This window comes from Tinamus guttatus, unplaced genomic scaffold, assembly GCF_059628265.1.
Source record: "Tinamus guttatus ecotype Peru unplaced genomic scaffold, ASM5962826v1 Tinamus_guttatus_pri_ptg000323l, whole genome shotgun sequence".
Lineage (NCBI taxonomy): Eukaryota > Metazoa > Chordata > Aves > Tinamiformes > Tinamidae > Tinamus > Tinamus guttatus.
The window spans coordinates 1,562,772-1,585,578 of NW_028288857.1; the positions used below are offsets into that span (position 1 = coordinate 1,562,772).

Here is a 22,807-nt window from a genome sequence, read left to right on the forward strand (position 1 = left end):
ACACCTGCCATTTAGTACATCTCTCTTTCAATGACATATAGCCAGTTCATATGCCAATAACATAAATAATTACGCAGATGCAATGCATTCAAGAATAAATTCTCAGTGGCATTAGCCAGCTGACAATCACATGGCCTATACAGACAGTAATAGGACAGTGTCATTTTGAGAAAAATGCTAATTGCTGATGGCAGGTAGCCATGGAGGAAGGAGACAAATCTGCAGATTTTGGCTCTATGTTGGAAACTTGATGACTGTTTCGGAAAGGAGACAGGGCAGCCTAATAGAGCAGCAGTGAAAGGCTGCAAGAGGGCAGGAGGGATTTTAGTGATCTGAGCAACCCAACTGCTGCCATTTTAATGAGCAGCTCTAGGATGAGTTTTGCAACAAGCGCTTGCAGTCTTTGACGCATAAAAAAAGTGCATATTGGGAAAGTAAAGGCCTTTTCTCCTTTTCTTAGCATATTTGGATAAATGAAACATCAGTTCCTAATGCCCAGTTGTTCTGGGGCAGGCGACTGGGAAAAGTGGGATTCATTCCTGGGTGCAGACGGTGGGTGGTGGCAATGCCCGTCCTGCCCTTGATGTGTAACTCAACAATCCTGTCCGTAAACCTGTAGCCAAATAAAATACTGGAGAAGCTGCCCCAGAACGTTTCCTCACAAGCAAATAAAAGACATGGAAAACTCTATGTTAAAATGTTAGCTGACACATCAGAGACCATAAAGGGGTGAGAGCAGAGCATGAAGGCAATTCTGAAACTCTTCCTTTTGCATTGAGTTTTCTGTTAACTGACATCTCTTAGCAGCAATCAGATTTTCTTCAACTCTTATAAGGTTAGCAATCGGTGCATCTGAATAAAGTTTTAGCAGCTAGGAAGTTTTAATAGGTGTATTTTTGTTTTGCAATAATAACTTGTTTGTCAAGGATTTTATTATGAGAAAATGATTTTTCTCATTACTTTATATTTTAAAACGCTTTTTCAGCTGCTCTATAGTTCTTTTGTAAATATATAAGGCGGGAGGGTACTCATCTCAATTCTAAATAATTGGGATTTTATATTGTAATTCCATTTGTTTGTTTCTTCAAATGTTTTAAAATTATGATTCACCAGGGATGAATTTCTACTAACCTGTTTTTTATTATCTCATTTTATACTACACCTTTTTTAATATAACACCTACTGTGCTATTAGTCATTCCAATAACTCTTTCTCTGTTTTCCCCATTTTCTTCTGAGCTGCTTTAATGCAAAGCCATTTTCCTTTCTGTGGGTTCCCTTTAATCTGGCGGGATTTGCACCCCGGAGAGGAGCACCAGGAGCAGGTTTAGAAGATCACAGATCAACGGGGGTGATGGTTTCTTAGCAGTGGGCTCTGATTAAAGCTCAGAAAGGGTTTGGATTTACCAGCATAGGGTATGTTTAGCCTAGGTGAAACACATAGAAAACAAGACTGGGGAGAGCCAAGCTGTAGATATTTTCCAAAGATGCCTTGAGACTTTCAGTATGTGTTTTATTGTGCTTAATTGGTAATCTTTCGTTAATTTTCTGATTAGAGATGGATACTCTATAGAATGGCTAAACTCTTCTGAAAGAAGAGCAAAGAGGATACAAACATCTTTTGTATTTTTCCTTGTTAAGAAGTATTCATAAGGAATTTGTGTTTTTCTTGAAGGACAACTGAGAAAATGAAGTTCATATCAGACTGCAATGCTTGCACTTAAAATTCTTCATTACTTTGTTCTCCAAAGTATCCAGCTGTTCTGTAAATCTTTCTGAAACCTTTGTGGTTCTTTTCAGCTTGATAATGAGTTATGATATCCTTAAAGTTTCCTTCTTCATTGCTGTTATTTCTCCTGCTTCAGCTGAAAGTGTGGAGATACTCTCAGACCTTGGTATTTAAAATATAAGTGTGCATTCATTTAATTTTGGACTATTTTGTTCGGTGATTTTAGAAAATGTCATATTTTTGTATAAGCTATTTATGACTCAATATGTTTATTAAAGAGAAAGTTTGGGTCAGCTATAGTTGTATCTCTAAATCAAGTCCTGATCTTTTGACTATTAATCCAGGATCTCCCTCTAGTTGAATTATCTTCTGCCTATGAGTCGTCATAGTCCAGACAAGTTTTGTCTTTTATATAAAATATATTAATAGAACTTTTAGATGGTATTTTAAAAGTTTTAAGGAAAAAATGGTATAATTCATGTGTATGTCCACCACCTCAGGAAATATCAGAAGGACCTCAACATGAAATGTTACATTAAAGGACAGCATATTCCCCACTGTTCCCATCCTCAGTAGGTTTTTTTAACCAAGGCTTGTTCATATTAACACACTGTCCTGGGAAGTCTGGTATCACTGCAAGTTGTTCCTGGCAAAGCTTTTAAAGAGCTTCCCCGCTCCAGGTCCCCCGTAGACTTGGTTGTGTTTCCCCAAAGGAGCAAATTTGGGAGCCCCAGTGCGGGCTGCTTTCCAGGGCCAGTATTTCTGGGGGAAGCTTTCAGGGTGGTCGTCTTTAAAATTATTTCCAAACGAACATCCAGAATTACAGGTTATCATTTCTTCCTCCTTCAGCTTTCCTAGTATTTCATGAGAATAAATCTTGAAGCAAATAATTCTGCTAACTGCCCTGGATACTGTGCGACTTGCAGCTCTGATTGCTGTTACTTTTGTGTTTATTTGCCTTCGGAGTCGACTGTTGCAAAGTCCTGAAGAATGACTGGGTCTGCACTTGGATTTTCATCCCACTGTCTGTGTTGTCCTTGAACAATATCCATATTTTAAAATGGGAAATCAAAACCAGAGTGCGAAAGATGACATGATTTCCTGAGGTGGCACCAGATGTTTAGCAGAGTTGCAAAGGCCCCTTATTCCCATTTCGGTGCTATACGTAGCTCAAGACTATCCTTTTTATCCTTTGTCCCTGTGAAGGCATCTCATTGAGATGCACATTTCTGAGGAAGACAAATATTTGGCCAGTTATCTTTAAATTTTTGTGCTATTTTTAAGATTGAAATCCTTATTCTCCTTAGCAACTTCCCTTAGGCAGCTAGTGCACTGGTGTCATAAATATTGTATAGCTTTTAATGCTAATCTTTGTTGATTCATGGCAGAGATGAGCAAGTTGTAAAAGGATATCCCTGAGTATAATAAACAAAAAGTATTAAAAAGCGTCATAAACAAATGAATACTTAAGCAGCTGCTTCTCAGCACTGTACTGAAGCTATTATAAATTAAGAATTTGCTTATATGTTTTGCCAAGATTATACTGTATTCAAGTGTATTAGCTTTTGTGAAACCTCCCGAGAAATATAAGGAGATAATCTTACATGGCTGAACACAATGAATCCATCCCTCTTATTGTATCTCGGGCTGATTTCTATGATAGATCAAAGGCAGAATTTTACATAGTTCGGTAAATTGATAATATATTTGGCATCTCATCTGTGTGAGGAGATTTTTTTTTGTGCATGCTTAATGTACTATATTTTTATCTTTTCCTTTTCTCGTTAGGGTTTATTCCCCAGTGCATGAGTGTACTGCTTGAGCTTTAATACCGCTGCTTTCCTAAGCTGTTGATTTTACAACCTGAAAATTTGTCTCTGATTTTAAGCATGGCTCAAAATTTAACCAGAAATGGCTCTGCTTAACCAGAAAGCATGGGCTGCTCAAAGCGGGTACAGAAAGCCTACGCCAAGGGAAAAGCTCTCGATGCTGCCTGTTCTCTTTTCCACCTTTCTAATGGAATACGTAAGGGATGAGATAAGGGGTCATCTCGACTATTTCAAGATGTGATGAACGGAGAGGATGAGCAGAGGGATACGCAGAGAGGGGCTGCTCCCTTGCAGAAGTGTAGGTGCAGGAGGACTTGGGACGATGACGTTTTCGGTCACCGCAGGCGGCGGAGCGGGGCTGGCACGGGGCTTTAGGAGCCTGGCAGGAGGTTTTGCCCACGGGCATCAGCCTTCAGTGTTGTCTGGGGTTCCTCCTGCCTGGATTCAGGGCAATTTAAAAGAGACCGTCGTAACTACGTTAATCGCAGGCGCTCCACACCATGGGATGCTTCTTGCCACGGCTCTTCTGGTGGGTTTTCAAGGAAACGCTGTTGGGGGACAATCCATATTCTTTTGGACAGAGGGATTTCACTCTGCCCTAAGAGAGCAGGTTCTGACACGTTGCTGCAAAGACAACAAAGCTGCATGAGCAGGAGAACCGGGCACTTTCCTGATTTAGAGGGGAGCCAGGAGTGAGATCTGCTCACGAGAAGAACCCTCATTTGCAAAGGGATGGACAACGTGCCTGTAAAAAGTGATATCTCTCTATCGCTCTTAATTCTCTCTCTCCCCTTGCTCTCCCTTATTTTATCGATCCGATGTGCTTTTGCCCAAATTGATCCTTCAGGTTAGAGATCAGCCCTTTAAAAAAAATACCTCTTTGATAGATACGGAAACTGGGAATACCCTTTACAGCAAATTGTTTGTGGATTCTTCTGTTCGCAACGTGAGCAAAAGCTGCAGAGGGAGAATGTGAACGTGGCCTGCAGAGACTCGTGTTGCACCGAGGTTTTGAGACCTGCTCACCTCGGGTCACGTTGCTCTGTAACAAGCCCGAGCTGCTGCCTTCATTACCTGGAAGTTAACATTTCATTTCAAAGCCTCGTGTGCTGGCTGTTGGTGATAGCACAGTGTATTAATTGGAGTAACTAATGGCTGTTCCTCTAATGTTTGCTCAGCATAAGAAGATGCCCCAAAATCCTTCTTTTTTTTTTTTTTTTTTTTTAAGGCAGGAGTAAATTAGACATTCCCAAAAAGTGATTTAGCAAGAAAGATGCTAAAAAAAAAAAAAAACTTTAGTTTTGCTCAAGTGCTCTTAGCACATTAATTTGTAATTGCTCTGTTTTCCCCTAAATTATGGTGGTTTCACACTCATCTTAGATGAAGCCATTGCATCTGTCAGAGATCAGTTCCCATCGTGAGGCTGATGGGGCAGTTAGCTTTACATGGCAGCTGAAATGTCTTTTTGTCTTCAGCCAGCCTTTTAATTTTATCGATTCATGCACAAGTAAGGATTTGTGTAATTCATCAGCTTGTCTTGCTAATGAATACTTAATTGCATTTAACCTCTTGGTGCCTCTGCATGTGCCTGGGTTGAGAGTGGTTTGAGCCTCAGACTTTCCTGTTGCTGCTCCAACCTTGCTGGAGAAGAGCGTTTTGCAAGATGTGCTTCGTTTCTTTTCTTTTGCCATGGGCAATTTCTTCCTTCAAAACAGTACATAAATAAAATATTTGTTCATGCCTCTGTCTCGGAGCAAGCATACAGAGGCAAATGTTTACTCACTTATGCAGAAAGTGGTATCTGTTGCAAAGAGTAAATCCTCGTTTTCATATTTAATGAAGCCATAATCAATGTTAATGGATGAAGATTGCATTAAGGAAATCTTAATGTTCCTCTCAAGGGAAAGTCATTTTACTGGAAACAAGCTAGTTAATCAGCCTCAGAAAAATAAAATATATAGTTTTATCATACAGGCAGGTTTTCCAAGCACGAAGTAGGAATTGTAACGCAAGTACCAGTCAATTTTCATCTTCAGGATTTGGTCACATGTGACATTATGCAGATTTCCTCTCCGAAACACACAGTATTACTCTTCCCATATAAGTTTACACAAACAGAAGAAGGCTGAGATTAGTAAAATACTTATTTTTGCCCTATTCTGTGTGATTTTCATGCAATTGCAGTTAAATCTCCCCATGAAACCAATCTTTGTAAAAGAGCTAAACAGGTGGAGTACAAAGATTATTCCTCAGCTGTAGTTTTTCTATAGGAGTTTTGTCCAGTTATATTTCTTAGACAAATGCTAACCATGCCTTATCTCCTCCAAGACGGTTGATTGGTTTGCATGGGCATTCGGGAGGATTTTGGTACCTACCAAACTACAGGGGATCTCTTAGGGTAGGTGAGTTACCTGCCTTGTGTTCAGGGCTGCTCGGTGAATCTGCCTTTTGGCTTGGTATGTTTGAATAAAGGTCAAAATGAGCTGTATTTTTCATATGTGTTTCTTGTGCGAGGCTGTATTATGTGTATGGAAGGAGAATAGCTCGGTTTGTCGTTTTGTAATTAAAATGCAACTGAATGTCACTGAGCTGAAAAAAAAGAAAAGCACAGAGAGAAAAGAAGCCTCACTTGGTTTCAAGCTGAAGTTGAGAATAAAGCACCGTGGATGTCATGCTCCAGGTCAGCAAAAACCCAGCACAGTGGGAAGTGGCTTTAAAAGGAAAGGCTCCTGTTCCCACATGTGTAACCTGGGCAGGACAGGAAAGTAACGGCATAAGGGCAAAGCTTGAACTTGATGATCTAATTGGTTTTGCATCTCTCTCTCGACTCTGATTCATTTTAAGAAGCCTTTTCAAGCTTGTAGAGCTGTGAAATAAACAATGGAACAAATTAGAGATGAGGGAAGGGAAAAACTAATAGTTGGCTCATCATGGCACTATTACTGCTGTTAGCAGTCGTGGCGTTTATTTAACAATGCTGCAGCAGTGCTGTGAATGTAAAATAAACTGGAGTCCCTTCCCAAGAGCAGGATCCGGAGCGTGCACCCATCCGAGGCAGAGTCTGGATAGGAGAAACATTGTGGAGCTGGAAATATCCCCCAGTGCTTGGGCACAAGGTTGCTTGCTAATGTGGATTTAAATTTAGGACTTGAAAATTGTGTGGTTACTTAATATTTGGCAGAGATTGAAAGCTGCCAAAGCTTTCAGTGTATCCAAAGGCAGGAAGGATGGTGACAGTTTCATTACCCGTTGGTCTTACCCTGATCTTTTTGAAGAGGTCTGTATTTCCTTGCCAGACCTCTGGCCCCTGCCTCTGTGTAAGCTGTATATAACCAAATAAGCATTTCTCATTTTGTTTAACCTGCCAGCAGTAGCGTGAGAGAGCACTGCCCGGCTGTGCAGTCCATTAAAACGTCGTGATTCATGGGGCTGCGTGGCTCTGCACGCCCCTGCATCGATCACCATCCACAGCTTTGCTTTTGGGCCTTTTTATGTGATGAAGCGGCCCCTGGAAGGATAAATAATTTTGGCTTTCAGAAGCATTAATAGATTTTTCTAGATTGTCTGTTTAGGTTTCCTTACTTATATTTCCATTTAGTTTTTGTCTGTCTCGAGCGTATTTCTGTAGTAATTCTGTGTAATTCAGAGGGCTTGGGTGTAGGTCTTGAGAGCTCTTCCTGCTGCTAGTTAGCACTATTTCCACCTGCTTTGCAGTCTTTCTGCAAGGACAATGCTGCAGCTGTTAGGTTAGTGAAGCACAATGTGTTTCTCCATCTCCTGGTCACCAGCTTTCTCTGAAATGGCAACAAAATGCTGCCACAAGGGTTCATGATAAACATAGCCCCAGGTCTGACTTCTACCTCTAGGAGGATTCTGCTAACATTGTTAATAATAAATTCCCTTTTAAGTGGGTGGAATTTGTGATGTAGAAATGGAAAGACCTACCAGAAGTACCAAGCATGGAGAGGCATGTTCTTCATCCATTGCCACAGTGCTGTTTGGTTGCTTGGTCCCTCATGCTAGGTAAAACATTGCTCCTTCAAGAAGTTTGGAGCTTCATTAGCTTTCACTCCTTCTAAATGAAAATAAGAACCATCCATCAAATAGTCCTGTCCCACAAGATCTCTTCTGCTGCCCACAAGCAGATAATGTAGGATAAGGCTGAGTGAGGTGACAGCCACGTCTAGAAATGATGGTTTCAGCCAGTCTAAAGAACATTTTAGGGTGGTTTGTCATAAGCCCAAGTATCACCGCTCATAGAGGTTCTCACTTGTTTTAATGCAAGCAAACGAATCTATGACTTCTTATATAGATGCCATTTAAAGAAAGAAAGAAATATCCTATGGCAGGATGCCAGGGTTATTTGTACGCCGAGTCCTCTTTTTCTGGAAAGTGGTTCATTACTGAGAGTCAAGGAACTTTTTATGTTGCTGTGGGGAATTCAGCGATCAGGCAAAATGTTCTGAAATATCATAAAGGAAAATGAGACTTGCAGGAGATTATGCAAATGAAACTGTTTTCCCAGGGAGGGAGGGGGAATCTCTAAATCTGCTTTTGTTTGGGTTTTGCCTGTTTGACTACATGAAACAAACTGGGAAAATCAGATTTTTTTTTTTTATCTCTTTTTAAGTTCCAGTGTTGGTTAGTCTTCTGTAATTACTTTCGTCTTGCCATGTTTAGAAATTGAAACATTAAATGGAAATTTACTTAGGATACTTTCTAAGGTGCCTTTGAACATAAAAGTCAGTATCTTACAGTTTGTAGTTATTTGTGGCTGCTTCCCTTGCACACTTGTGTATTTTTCAATTATTTGAATTGAATAAATGTTGTAAAGAAGGAAAACAGCCACTTTCATATAGCAGAATTGCAAAAATATAGGCTTATACAATGGATATATTTATTTGCTGTAGCATCACATTTCAATTTCTAGTGTTTTCAATATAAGCATTTTCAGAAGAAGAGAACCGATGTTTTGCTCCTCCTATATAATTATAGTGGCATATTTTTCAGCATACCATTTTTTATTAGTTCTGATTACATTCAGCGCAGCAAAACAGGAATGGTATGAGTGCTGTAACTTCACTGATTACTTGTAAAAAGCATATATATTTTTAATTACATAGCTGGGTGGTCGGGTAAGAGTTCAGGTCTTGAACAAACCTGCATGATGATCAGTGTATTGGAGTAAAAGGGGTATGTAGCTTCAGAAAACAAGACCACAAGGCACTACGTTTCTCAGAAATGAGTCTGCAGCTGTGTTGGCACGTATCAAAAGAGCAGGAAGGAGGCAGAGCCTCCGTAACTGCTCTATCACTAGCTAGCTATATTTTCCAACAATAGAGTGCTAAATATACGTCTGAAATATGAAAAATGGACAAGGAAATACATTGCATTTAGGAAGAGCGAGCACTAGGGAGGTACATGTTTTCTGTAGGGCCATAGGAATTTATGGGATCCGTCATCTGTTGAGTGTCACAGACATGCACAGGAATAGGTCATATGGGGAGGACGCTGGCTACAACGGTTGAGAAATGATGCTAAGCTCTGGGTTTCAGCAATATTCTTTCTGGTATTATTTGAGTTGAGAGAAATGTGGATAATTCAGCAGGTGACAATGTCAGTGAGAAGAACCCAAGCTTAAAATTGCACTGATATAAAGTGAGACTAACTTTATTTTAATCTTAATTCATGGCTTTCCCCCATATCTATATATCTATTGCCTATGTTACACCAAGTATGTGTGTTTATAAGTAACATATAAAATTAGCTATATGACCTATTTCTGTAGTACTATTCAAAATGAAAACATGTCGAACTATAACACAGAGATTCCACTTTTAAGAGTGTATGAGCTGTCAGTTCTTAAAACACTCATTTGCTTTTATGAGCTTGTAATGCTCCTGCACTATTATTCACTGTGTCATTGCCAACACCGAGAAGTCAAAACTTGCAAGAAATTACCACGTATCTGATATCACAGTGTCTCCGCATGCAGTAACTAGGGCAGAAGATAAAATGAAAATACTTTGTAAAGTTTGCCTGGAAAATTGAAAGTCATCATTTATACTGTGATCCTCTATGAACATCTTATAAACGGCTAATCAGTTCTGAATAAATGTTTCAGATATATTTAATCGAGGGTCGCTAGGTTGATTTTAATTATGGCTTATAAACATCTGTAGCATGCTAAATTCCTAATCTAATAATCTAATTTGTAGATATGTATATAGATCCTCCCTGCTTTAGAAGCAAGCACGCAACAGGGGGTGATAGATTCCCATAGCTGCCGGGTGCCGGGTGCTTTGCAGTGGCTGTGGGGCAGCAGCCCCACTGAAATCCCAGCAAAACGTCGTCCTTGTAGCAATGGTCCCCAAGTGCAACCAGGTCGTCCTCTCAGTAGGATGCAGCTGGGTGGTATTAGGGACTGCTATTAAGAGTGGTAGATTAACAGAAACACCAGTGGCATTTTGATGTAGCAGCTCCTACCTGCTGATTTTACACAAGCACGCAATTTTGCAAAAGTCCTCAGTTATGCAAAAAAACCTCAAAGATGCCAATGCCTTAGCATCATAACTTGCCATCGAAACAACCATTTTGTATGCAAGAAAGGCGGTTTCCCAATGACCTGGAAGCCTGAAGGACACACAAGCATCCTGATGGGAAGCACTGGAGTGGGCACAGTGCCTGGCCGTGTCCTGGGAGCCTCCATCCCCTCGGGAGAAAGCGAGAGCTGCTATTTTCTTTCTTGCTGTCGTGTTTGATTCCAGCAAACGAAGCATTAGCTGGGAGATGCAAGGATTTCACGGTACGTAAACCTCAGCGAATAGTGTAATATGAAGGCAATAATGTGATGCACAAGTTCTTTATAGGTGTAACTCAAAAACTGTATGGGAGATTAGAGGAACTCTGGGATGTTCCTTTTTTTTTCTCCCCTAACATTTCCCTATGGAGTTTGCATATGGAAGTTTCCAGTGCAGGTTAAAGCACCGATTCCTTCTAGTCTCTGACTGGTCACCGGAAGACTGAAGTCATCCCTAGTATTTAATAAAGAAAAATAAGAATTTCTCTGCAAAGCTTCAATATATATTCTTAAATATGTTTTACTTTGGGCAAGTGTGTACATAAGGAGCTTTATTATCCAGGGAAAATTGGAAACATTCAGAAAATACACACCGAAGAAGTCAGGTGTGGTAACTTTAGAGTTTGATTTGTTTGAGAGCAAATTTGTGGGTCGTTAACACCTCACCAAAAACTGGGTATTAACACGTACGTTTCTGTGATTTTTTATGCTATTAGCGTATTGTCTTCACTGTGTACTTTTATAAGGTCAATGTCTGCGTGACTGTGTGTCTTTTTACTTTTTTAAACTTCATTGTTCTCTGTCGATGTGTTATTCTCTGTCAATGCAGTGTAACTGCAAAACTCTTGTGAAATATGTTGCCTTTTATTTGCTAAAGCAAAAAGAATATCTAAGGAGTTTAATACTTAGTTGCGTTGTATCAACAGACTTACTCGATGCAAAGATGATCATTATCGTATCTGGATGTTATAGATATAGAAGAACCTTGCATAACAGAACCTTGCCAGGATTAGTATCAATGACTTATTTCAATGCGGTGTGCAAGTGGGTGAAACTGCAAACTGATTTTTCTTTAAAGTAGTTCATTTAAATAAAAAGCGAAGGGAATTCCCTGACCAGAAGAGTTTGCAGTGTTCTAATGCATGTTTCTGGTAATGCAATAAAATTTTAGAGTAACTCCGTCTGACACTGGCACAGTTCACTGGAATGTCTATCTCCTATTAGATTTTCAAGGTCTGTCATGAATACATGATTTAAGCTACAAGTTTTCAAATGTGACACATAATCCATAGATACAAATCACTGTGGCTCACTTTTATCATCACTGCCATAGGTATTTTGCTGTAGATAAACAGACATAAAATAATTACACCTTAAAGTTATCCAAGTCAGTAAGATTTTTTTTTAATATCAAGTGTTAAGTTTGCATTTTGGGAGGAATTTTTTAACTTATATTGGCAAAAGTCAAGGAATTTATAACCGTATAGCTGTGGCGAGGATCCTCTGCTGATTTACCCTTGAGTTTTCATAAATATTTGGGTAATATGCTGTTGATCTTCCAGTTGGGAAGTTGCGGCTCCTGCACTACCAGACCCGCAGTCAAGAATATTAATGAAATGAATAAAAATACGCTTTATGCCTGCCTTGTAAATTGTCCTGATTGAAACCGGCTATTTGTCTGGGGACAAAAAATGGTCGTCTGCTTCGTGCAAGTTAACGGTGCGGAGGTGACTGAGCTGGTTTAGTCTTGTGCCCCAGGAATCACTTGAATTTTGTGTGTGGTCATTCTGGGGCTGTGCAAGTCCTCAGTGAGAGCAGGAATTGCATTGCCATTTAGAACTTGTTTGCTCGTCTTCCTTCTTGATGCACTAAAGCACTAACTGATCCTTGTTTTCTCTGGGCCCATGGAGAGAACGTGTGTGTGTGTATAAATATACTTGACCAAGACTGACTTAATGACGCTGTTTCTGCAAACAGCCCCACAACTCCTATGATCTGTAACTGTCTGATTGCTGGCAGTGATATATAGTGAGATGTTCAGTGCTTAATTATTAATTTTACATTAAGGAGTTCCACAGTCAATATTTAGATGTTTTATGACATACAGAGCCTTTTCCATGCCCATATTTTCTCTGCAGGGACATAGTGAAGCCCTTTCAATATTAAATCAATTACATCCAAAGTTAAAATAACTTGATTTGTTGCTTAAGGTCTTACCTAACACAGAGCATTAATTGTGAGCGAGAGAACACTGATAATTAACTAATTAACTGCTGTTAATCCTTGCACAGCTCCGCTTTTCCAGGGTGAAGTGCCAGTGCAGACTGTAAAGCTGCCTCAAACAGACCTGGCCTCTGATTTGCTTCCTACAAATGCATTTTCCCTTCCGTGGTTATTAGGCACAAAGTAGGGAAAAAAAGGTCTTTTGGGAGTGTGTGACGCTTCCTTGCTGTCAGCTTTGAAGTGTAGTTCAGAAGGATATATTGCTTTTACGGGCAAGGAACTCCTTCCAAGATATGCCCTAAGATCCTGTGTTAGGATTTACTCAGTACCAAGCTCAAGACCTTTCAAAGGAACATGCCCTTCTGCTTGTGGTCTTAACAGAAATTACTGCAGCTTTGATAAGATTGACCTAGGGAAGTGCAATGGATTGATGGAATTCTCTGGACGTAGAAACAGGAGTAGTTACCTTGTTTATTTACTGGATCGAGCAGGAAATAAATTTGCTACTAAACATTATCTGGACAGGATGAATCTGAGTAACTGTAATTACTTCAATAGAGCAGGCATGGGGAGAGCAACCGAAAGATTCATCCAATAGTCTGGTTTTGGGGGAGCATGGGACAGAGAAAAGCAAAATCCACCTAAAATAAGTCCTGTACTAAGGAAGAAACTCTCAGATAAAACTCTCAGATAAGTGAGATTAAGATAACAAGGTTCAGATGTTGCATAGATCAAATGGATAGGACTTAACTATGAAATCAATACAAAGATGAAATGATAAATTAGAATAAAAGTGCACATTCAATGTCCTGCACACAGAGCCCAAACTATGTAAGATTTACCTCTTCATTATGGGATCTGATTCTGCTTTTGTTCGCGTTAGCTTTATAGTACCGACACACTCTTGGTTTGTGCAGATTAATTTTGGACTGATGTAGGTGACAAGAGAATTGTACTGTCAGGAACGTGAGTAAGAAAATATTCCCACTTAGTGACATGAGATTAATGCCCAAGCAGTTTACATTAATTAAAGAAGCACCAAACGTGCAGTGCAGCGCAGTGACCGAGGCGCGTGCTGCGTTCGTGTGAAGAAGTGATGCTCACCTTAGCCATTGCTAGCGAGAAAGGAAGGGGTCCCAAACAGAACTGCAGCAACTAATCATCCTTTTGCTTTCCTTTTCATTTGTGTCTACCAATGTAAGAAATTAGGGATGTAAAGGGAAGTAAAAGCAATGTAACACTGCGTGCATGAAACGCAGACCAAGGTCACTCCTGTATTCCATAGTCTCATCTAACATAAATCTTCGCTTTAGTACTGCAGGGCTGATTTATATCAACAGAAATTCTGGCCCACTGTCTCAAAAAGCATTTCCAATCAAGAAAGACTGACCTTGCACTGGGAGATCTTATTAAAATGTAATGTTATTACCTTTTAATCAGGAAAGATGTCAGTATACCTTGCTTAGACATAGAAGAATAATCTAAAGTGATGTAATGACATGCTTTTAGTTAAAGCTCGCTGATACTGGGGAGTCTGATTGCTGCCTTTCTTGTAAAATAGTTTTAAGAAGCCAATCAGTTTGCCTGTAAAACTAGGTAATTGAAACAAGGGGGTCTTCCATCTATAAAGTGTGGCCCTGATCACAGGACTATCGAAATCTGCGAAATCCTTCCCTTCTTAGAGGAATATCTATCGAACAAAATCCTAACGCAGAGGATGGACACCTGAGAAAACATAGGTTGGGTTTCTTGTCACGCATGTCACACACAGACTGAGCTCTTAACAGTGCTTTGCAATAGGGACTTGTGTGGTACGGTTAACACGTCATACTGTTGCTTTCAATGCCTTTTTATTTTTAAAATACTATTGCACTTTAGTTATCAAACACCTAGATTTAACACGGTTGTCCTTCATTTTTATAAGAAATGGTGGTGGAAGGGGGAGGCAAAGCAGCCTGCAGGGTTACCCTGATTCCCCAGATCGCCAAATCTGGAGGTGCTTATGGTTGGGGAATGGCCAAATGTGAACTGGATTCCCAGCAATTAGCTACATATTATTTAATATGGGAAAAGTGGAGCCTCTACTCATTGTCCTTCCTGTAAATACTGAGAACGGAGCTCTGCTTGGGAAGACAGGATGGCAACGAGGTGAAAGCAGCTTGGAAGTGAACGACAGCCTGTTCCCTCCCAGGAGTTCAGACCAGCAGTCCCATTTGGCTAAGCCAAATGAAGTCTCTGCAAGATCTATTTTCTTTTCCTCATTTACCTTGATTAATAATTTTCCTCTGCTTAGAGGCTAGGAGAAACTGGGTATTAACTTCTTTTCTTGAGGAAAGTTAAATCATTAAACTAATTTTGTCTGGTTTATTTTATGTCTTGAGGTTTCGAGGAAGCTTTCTACCACATTTAGAAGATAATTTCTCATGGGTGTTTCTGGATATGAAATTTACGTCAGGCTTTATATATTTATATTAAATTAAAATTGCTGTCTATTAGGAATTTGAGTTGTTCTGGCCAGAACGACACCACTCAGATAAACAGAAAACGAGAAGAATAGCAAACTATTAAAGGCAAAGAAAAGCTAAGAAAAATATTTGGATTATAAAACTGAGATAACTGAAAGTTTAACAGAATATATATATTTTAGTAAGCTCTCTGCTTAGCTGTTCTAGACTATAAAGTTTGCATCTGCATTTAAACAGCTTGTAAGAAATGCAATCTGAATGATTGCAGGCAATTCCCGTTTTGCACGGAAGCGGGTTTTACGGGCTCGGGAATCCAACAGTTCAGACCCAAGGGCCGAGCAGGTCGCCAGAGGCAGGAGGTGTCAGGGCTCAGATTTTGATTTTGATAATTGTATAAAAGCCGGGCAGAGCGCAGCCCCTGGGGGTGCAGGGATGGGAAGGTTTGAGCTGTTCCTCTGCCTGGGGTCTGGGCTGACTTCCTGGCAGGTGTTTGCCAAAGGCAGTTGTCATGGTCCTAAATTACATGGGGATTTTGGAATTCCTTTTATTTTATTTTATTTTATTTTATTTTATTTTATTTTATTTTATTTTATTTTTATTTTATATTTTATTTTATTCTATCTTATTTTATTTTATAAGGCAGTATTATTCTGCATTTTCTCAAGAATGGTCTTGCTTTGTTTTCAGGGAGATGAATTTAATGATGTTTTAGGTGTCACCCAGGCTTTATTTCGTGTGATTTTATGATTGACTTCTTGTGCTATCCAAGCTGCAGAAAGAGGCTCCTTTGTTTTCTCTGAGATCGTCTGGGGCTAAATCTTGCTCTTTGTGTGTTGGATAGCTATTCTTTAGCTCATAAATCACTGTTCTGTCATATTCACCTGCTGTGGGATGTTCAATGCATATCATCATTTACATTAAACCATTTACTTCAAGAGAATGTGTTATATTGCTTTATGATTTATGTTATCTGACATTTAAGATTGTTATGAATTGGCAGTTGGAATATTAGGGCGATAGGACTTTTTATAGCTTATGGTCGTGATCCAAGCGGCAATTCATGCGTTTTCTTGATAGATCTTACTCATTAAAAGGGAACCAGACAGGAAAATTCTGCTCTTTTATTCCTGATCCAGAATTAAGACAGAATCCTACATTGGAACAAGCCTGTTCCAGGGAAGGCAGAGCTGTAGGTAGGGGCAGTGATGGCAGCAGAGCAGTCACCCGCTCTGTCCACCCATGGTCCCTCCTCACCACGGTCCACGCGCCCTTGGTTCCTCCTGCCTGAAGGTTTAGGCTCACATTTAAGCAAGTGTAAACTTGTTTCAGGATAAGATCATGGCACATTCCTTTCTGTTTTAGGCACTCCATGCTAAATAATTAACCCCCTTTTATTTTTAAGTGTGAAAAGTTAATATTTTTTTGAAAGTTGGGAAGCTTAACAGATTCTCTGAAATAGAGGAGACTAGTTTACTGACCAGCTCTGTTCCTCATACATAAAAGCCTTTTATAGCCATGTCAGCCCAGATCAAGATTTCTGTTGCTCTTTCTATACTTGTGTATGTTCAACTTAATAAGCAGTAGAGTTGACTCCGAGCAGACCCAGCCTGCTGCTTTCCCATAACAAAGTGACTTCTGGAGAAAGAATGAACTGCACAAGTTAACCTTCAAATGTGTTTCTGCCTTTCTGTGTGCTAGTCAGTCCCTCGTAGCTTTTGAACTTATCACTGAGTTTTCACTAAATTTTGTGGTAGGAGTAAAGTTTATTGAAGAGGTCTCTTAACTTTGTACAAATGTCATGAAAACATAAGAGAAAGATTCTGTTAATGGCCTCACGGAGGGAATGACTGACTTGAGCCCTTCGTAGACATTATTTTACCCATCCAAGTGATGAGCCTTTGGACAATATCTGACAGAAAATGAACCTTCGTTGGTTTTACTCCATATTTCATGCTCCTTGTAGTCTAGGCTACATGCATTTTTTTGTTGGGGAAGAGTGCATGGTGTCTATAACGTAAGGTATGTACATCAGCAATCATGTGCTGTGTATCTGATCTTCTCTCCTGGTGTTATGAATGTGAAAGGATAAATAATCCTCTTTTTGTCTGCCTCACTATGGCTAACCATTCTAAATCTTTTCACCCAACAATTTTCCCCTAAGGAAAGAAGCACCCATAGCACTAGAGACAAGGCACAGTAAACCAGAGCATCATCCATGTCGCAAAACTTCACCTAACACAAATCCATCGACTGCATGTGCTGCTGGAGCAGCAGATCCCTAAAAGCGTCGTTTTTGGTGGTGTGCTGTTCTAGCCCACAGTGTTTCTTAAGAATTCATTCTCAGCCCCATCCGTGAATAACTTCTTATACCAAAACATCTGTGTTAGGAGAATAAACACCCCAATGCTCGTCCTGCTAAAGGTTAAGCTGCCCATAGATCTTAACTGAACATGAGGACAAAATAGTGAGAAATATCCTGTTATTCCTTCCTCACTTTGCATGCATTTTGGCCACATTAACCCTTCACATGTAGTAGCACTCAACAGTTCATCTTTCTGTAAGTGCCGCCCAGGTTTATTCCACGTGTCGCCAGCAGCTGGTTTTACTCATCCCGCAGCTGGAATTCCAGCAGGGCCGCCCGGCATTCCTGCTGCCCGCAGGTTCTTGGCACGCGCCGTGTGCTGGTCGCAGGTGCCAGGCGAGCTCCAGCTTTAACAGGACGTACAAATCCTGCACTTGCCAGACACCGAAACAGATGATGCAAAAGGTGACCTGCAGAGAAGGAAATTCTTGCCATATACTAATGTAAAATATGCTGAAATACCACACTCATTGGATTTTTACTAAATGTCCTCTCTTTTGAGCAAGGCCGTCAAGTTTTTAATAACAGGCCTAAGTTAGTAACTGTAGTTGCAATTCAAATGCACTGGACTGCAGACAAAATAGACCTTTCTTCTTATATGTGTTTTGCTTCCCTGGGCCTTGTTGTCTTTAAAATATGAAATGACAGTCGAACTTGTAAATAGTTATGATGAGAACAGTAGTCAGGAGGGTGTCCTCCTTTGCTTCATTTTCCAAAAGCTTTTTTCTTTTTTTTTTACAGCATTAAAAGTAATGTGAAAGCACTTGAGATGCAAGTAACTCCTGATTTCTCCCTTTTTCTTCATTATTTTATTTTATTCTTTGTTACACTCTTGAAAATAACTTGGTTTCTTAAAAGAGTACAATGTTAATTAGGAAAATGAACTCTCCCTACAGCAGGTAGAACACATGGAACGTACTGAACCTACCATGAGAACGCACAGGGAAAAAAAAGGGAGAGAGAGAAGTTATGTTGTTTAATTCAGTGCAATAACAAACTCAAATTAGTTCAAACTAAAGATCCTGCACCAGCTGAGGAAAAGCTACAGTTTTACTTGCACATTAGATATAATGGGCCTATTTATCAGTTTATATCCGACTTAAACAGCAAGAGGCTGTGGGTGAAATTCTCGTTATGCCAAATCATTTTTAAACCGTCTCAGCAGTGTAACCTACCCTGAAGAGGGGAGCGGGAATAATTTATGTCCAAGTTTAGACCCCTTTCATGTCGGAACAATGTACGGGACTCACAGTGGGGAAGAGATTTGGATTCTGCCTTATGATCTATTCCGGTCTTCTTCAAGATCTACTCAATAAAAGTCCTACTTGTTTAGTTGAGAACGTAGCACTGAGAATGGTCCCATATCATCTATGAAAGATCTCAATGATTTTTTGATGACAATATCTGTTTAATCTTGTACTTAATGTCTCTGAAAGATATCTTGGGAAGAGACTGTATATTTAGTACTTGAAAGATGGGAAAAGTAGAAATAAGGAGGGTAAAAATCAGATTTTAAAGCTGAGATCTAATTCTGTGTGTCAACAACATGAATAAACTTCAGACTGAATGTTCTGAGCACTGCAGCTCTTGTGAACGTCAAATTATTCGCTCCTCAGATCGGACAGTATTTTTTAATGTTAACATCCCAATTCGGAGCCGTCTGCTAAAGCAGGGAGCAGAGCTCAACACAACATTCAGTCACACAGGACCAACCCACTCCTTGGCCAGCTAGGAGGGATGAGGAGGGAATAGGCGCTGCCCACCTGGCAGCTGAGCACAAAAATCAAAATCATAAGAAAACAGAGAGGGGCCTTTAGTAGTCATCGATCTCACCTGTCGGCTGAGTCGTTCCCAAGAGAGGAAGGAATAGAAAGGTTATTAAGTGGTAAATAACAAAGTGGCAAACAGCTTTTCCCAAGAAACCACGTGCTCCATCCCCCCCGGCGTTGTGCTGTCCATCCCATGGCCCAAGGGGAATTATTGGCCAATACTTCCCAGCCAACCTACAGGCTGGAGGAGCCACCAGCGGCTTGAGAGCTGCAGTCGGAGCAGCGACTTGGCCACTGAAAAAGGTACCTGATGGATGAGGAGCTCTGGGAGGTACAAGCAGAGGGTTGGACTGATTAGGGTAATAGCAGAACTGCCCAGAAGGGGTGACAAATAAAGCATGAATATTGAAATACACCAAGGCTTAGCCATGCCTTTGCTGTGAGCCTCAAGTGAGTCTGCACATCAGCGGCACTACTATAAAGTTGCTGATTTTGCAGACATTTGTTCCTCAGCTTGATAAGTTAATATATATTGTTTAACATGATAATGTAGCAAGCTGTTGTTTTGTGGCTTGAAAGCCAGCTGCGTTTGATTGATGCCAGGAATGGAAGTATTTATAAAATGACACTGAATTAGAAGTAGTCAGTTTATGGGTCTGGGGAAATGAATCTTTTATGAAGAATAAAACTTTATGATGAAGGAGTAATGCTGAGGAAGTATGCAGCTTGAATTAAACTCTTTTGGAATGGAGTCTATGCTGTAAAGCCTTTTCAAATGTAAGTTTGTGGCACTTGCTCCATTTTTAGGAAGTGGATCTCTAAGCATCCTCTTTAGAGGGGGGCCCACCCCAAACTCTCTCCCATGTGGGTACATTCTGCAGTCATCTAAACGAGGTGGGTCAGTTGCTCCATGGAAATACAGTCCCCAGACTTCTGCAAAAACTGCTTGGAAGATGTTTTAGCTCCTGGTTTAAACCCATTGTGAATTTTGAGGCACCAAATGCAAATTTTAGCTCTTTTTTTTTTTTTTTTTTTTTTTTTTTGGTAAATATAGGGGTCTGTTCAGTTAGAACAGGATATAGGTCTAGGCACCACTGTGCTTCTGAGCAAACCCGCTGGTCTTGTTTGGGAGCGCAAGAGCAGATGCGTTTCTGAACACAAGCCGTTCTCACATTGCGTTCAGCAAACCATTTCCTCCCTCATTTCACCAGGGTATTCAGCAGCATCTCCGGGTGTTTTAGCAATTCGAGCATATAGGTGATGTTTAAAGAGCTGCAGTTCTATGTACTGACGTTTGTGAACAAATTACGGATACAACCTTGTACCCATATCCCAAAACCTTCAGCAAAGGCAAGGCAGGAACAGCAAGGTCTAATTCCTGATAGCTTTCCTCCTGCCAGCATCTCTGTGTGACCCGAACGTAAAATTCGCCTCTTCTGCACTCGCTGCTGGAATTTTGCACAGGTTTGCATGGGAAAACTGATTGTGCAGAGCAAGATAACGTCTGGTGAGCAGCAAAGTTGAAGAACTGCAGCTGGCAAATCACAGTCAGCTTCAGCCACTGTGCAGAGCCCGTTTCATGCCACAGCAACTAGAGATCTGGAGATTTACATGAGATCAGATCTGAACATCTACAAGTGCCTTCCGAAGTCTTTCTGTGAGCAATACTGCAGTAGACCTCTCTAGGAGCACTGTCTAAATGGGATTGCAGCATGAGTATATATATTTCAATCAGATATTAAATCTTTGCTGAGCATCTAGGAGGTTAATAATGCTGGAATTTATATTCATTTAAAATATAGATGTACTTAAAGACCATGGCATCCCATTAAATTGTGTTTTTCAAGGAAGAGTTATGAACCAAATTCCCGTTGAATTTCAGTAGTTTTTGTGATCCCTTCAAGATTTGCCTTTATTCTTACTTCCTGGAATTCACGTAGCTTTGGAGATTTTCATCACCCACATAAACTAACACAAATACAAATGATCTTTCTCAAATACATTAAGCACCTAAACTAGCACCACGCACCCTAAGTTCTCTGCATTTGTGAAGAGAATCTTCATTCTTTGGAAAGCGGCTGTTTTTCTTCGGAAGAAGTCTCAGACAAAGCAGGTGAAATATCAGGGCTAGGATCATCTTGTAATATTGGAAAACATGGCATGGCATCCAGTGGTAAGCTGCTTTTTGAGCTGTCTGACCTTTAATCACTGGTGAATAAAACCAGCGTGCTGTCACATCTCTGTTATATTTCTCAAGGGGGGAACTCTGCCTGAAGTGGCAGTGCAGTAAAACCTCTGAGAGCTTATAGTCAAGGTCAGCACAACAACAGGCACCACTTTGTACTCTTAGATGTATAAAACAAGGGGGAAAAAAAAAGAGGAAGCATCTAAACAAGTGAGTTTTGCGTTTGTCTAACACAGGCAGTTATGTCAGCCTATAAATGAAGATGTTTTTGTTTCCGCTTTTTCATTAATATTTCATTTTTGATTCCTAAGTTTTCTGTGCTCGAAGACCTTCGGGAGGAAACTCCCTGGTTATCATTGCAGATGACGGATCTGTATTTCTGTTCTGCAGGAGGTGTCAGTGTAATTTTGGCTTCGGCTTTGTGGCACAAGGCTTTAATTCCTTGTAGTTTTCTCGCCGCGGAGGCCGAGGGGGGCACCGGGACGGCTCGTGCGCCCTTACAGACCTGGTGTGAAATGGAAATGTGTTTGAAACGTGTTGCATTGTGATGTTCTAAAGTAATACTCGCCTATGAAGAGTCTACGGGGAAATAAAAGGGTTAGCCACCATGTAAGAATTGAACTCTAACAGAAAAAAAAAAAACATTAATCAACTTTGACGTTGTGGTTCACACATTAAATAATTTGGCTTTGGTATTAAGGTACTTAAATGCAAATTGCGTATTTGATGGGCTTTGCTAAATTATGTTTTGCTGGGATTTTAGGCAAAAGAACATATACTTTCTTGGATTCCCAATTAGAATTTGTGCAAGGATTGCTAACACCTTTTGAATTCATTTGTTGCTTTATTTTGATTCAGCGTGGAAACTAATTTGTTGATTTGATCGTGGCTTTTTTCCTTATTTGACAGGATTTTATTGTTTGCTCAGGTTAATTTTACCAGAAATATTTTACTATTTTTAATTAGATTGTTTTTACAATAATGCCTATGTGCACACCTGAAAATAAGCTGAGTAAGAAACTGCAGTGATCCGAGAGTGAATATCTCAGGGCTAAGCCCAGGTGTCTGATTAATTCCTTTCTTGGCGTCCCTCTGTACTGTACAAAATAAATAAAAAACACCACGGTTGCATTTTATAGGCCCGCGGGAGGCTGGCAGAGCCCTGTGTGAGGGAGACGATGCAGGAGTACGTGCAGCACCAGTGAACAGGAGAATTAGCAGCACCTCAGCCCTCCTGTTAATGGGATGTTGAGGAGGATGGGAGTCCTTTTTCCTCCGTACATTGTTTAAGATGCTGTGCAATCACCAGTTCTTACCCTATAGCATGTTCTGTGTGTCCAGGATCTTAGAAACAATTTCCCCACTCTGAAGATCCAGTCTAGCAGTAGCGTCTCTTTTTATCGAGGGTGATACAGTAAGATAATTAACTCAAATTGAAATCAGAATAATATAGGGCTTAGTCATGATTGAATTTGTCTTACTGGCAAATGATTTGTAATACCCAATCGATTCTGAACATTTAATACAGAGACCTTTCTCTTACTTTAGCATCTTTATCCTGTAGACTCTCTACCAGTAGAAATCAAAGTGTGGAAGATAAATCTATAGTTCATCTCGTGAAAAGCCATTAAAGTAACCAAGTTTATAGATATGGGGAACTTGTGTT

At 40.2% G+C, this 22,807-nt stretch overlaps 1 protein-coding gene across 2 annotated transcripts in view; it reads left to right on the forward strand.

Moving 5' to 3' along the window:
• Window positions 1–22,807, forward strand: part of CDH13 (cadherin 13) — a 407,362-nt gene that overhangs the window by 259,710 nt on the left and 124,845 nt on the right. The gene's annotated exons all lie outside the window — the stretch shown is intronic.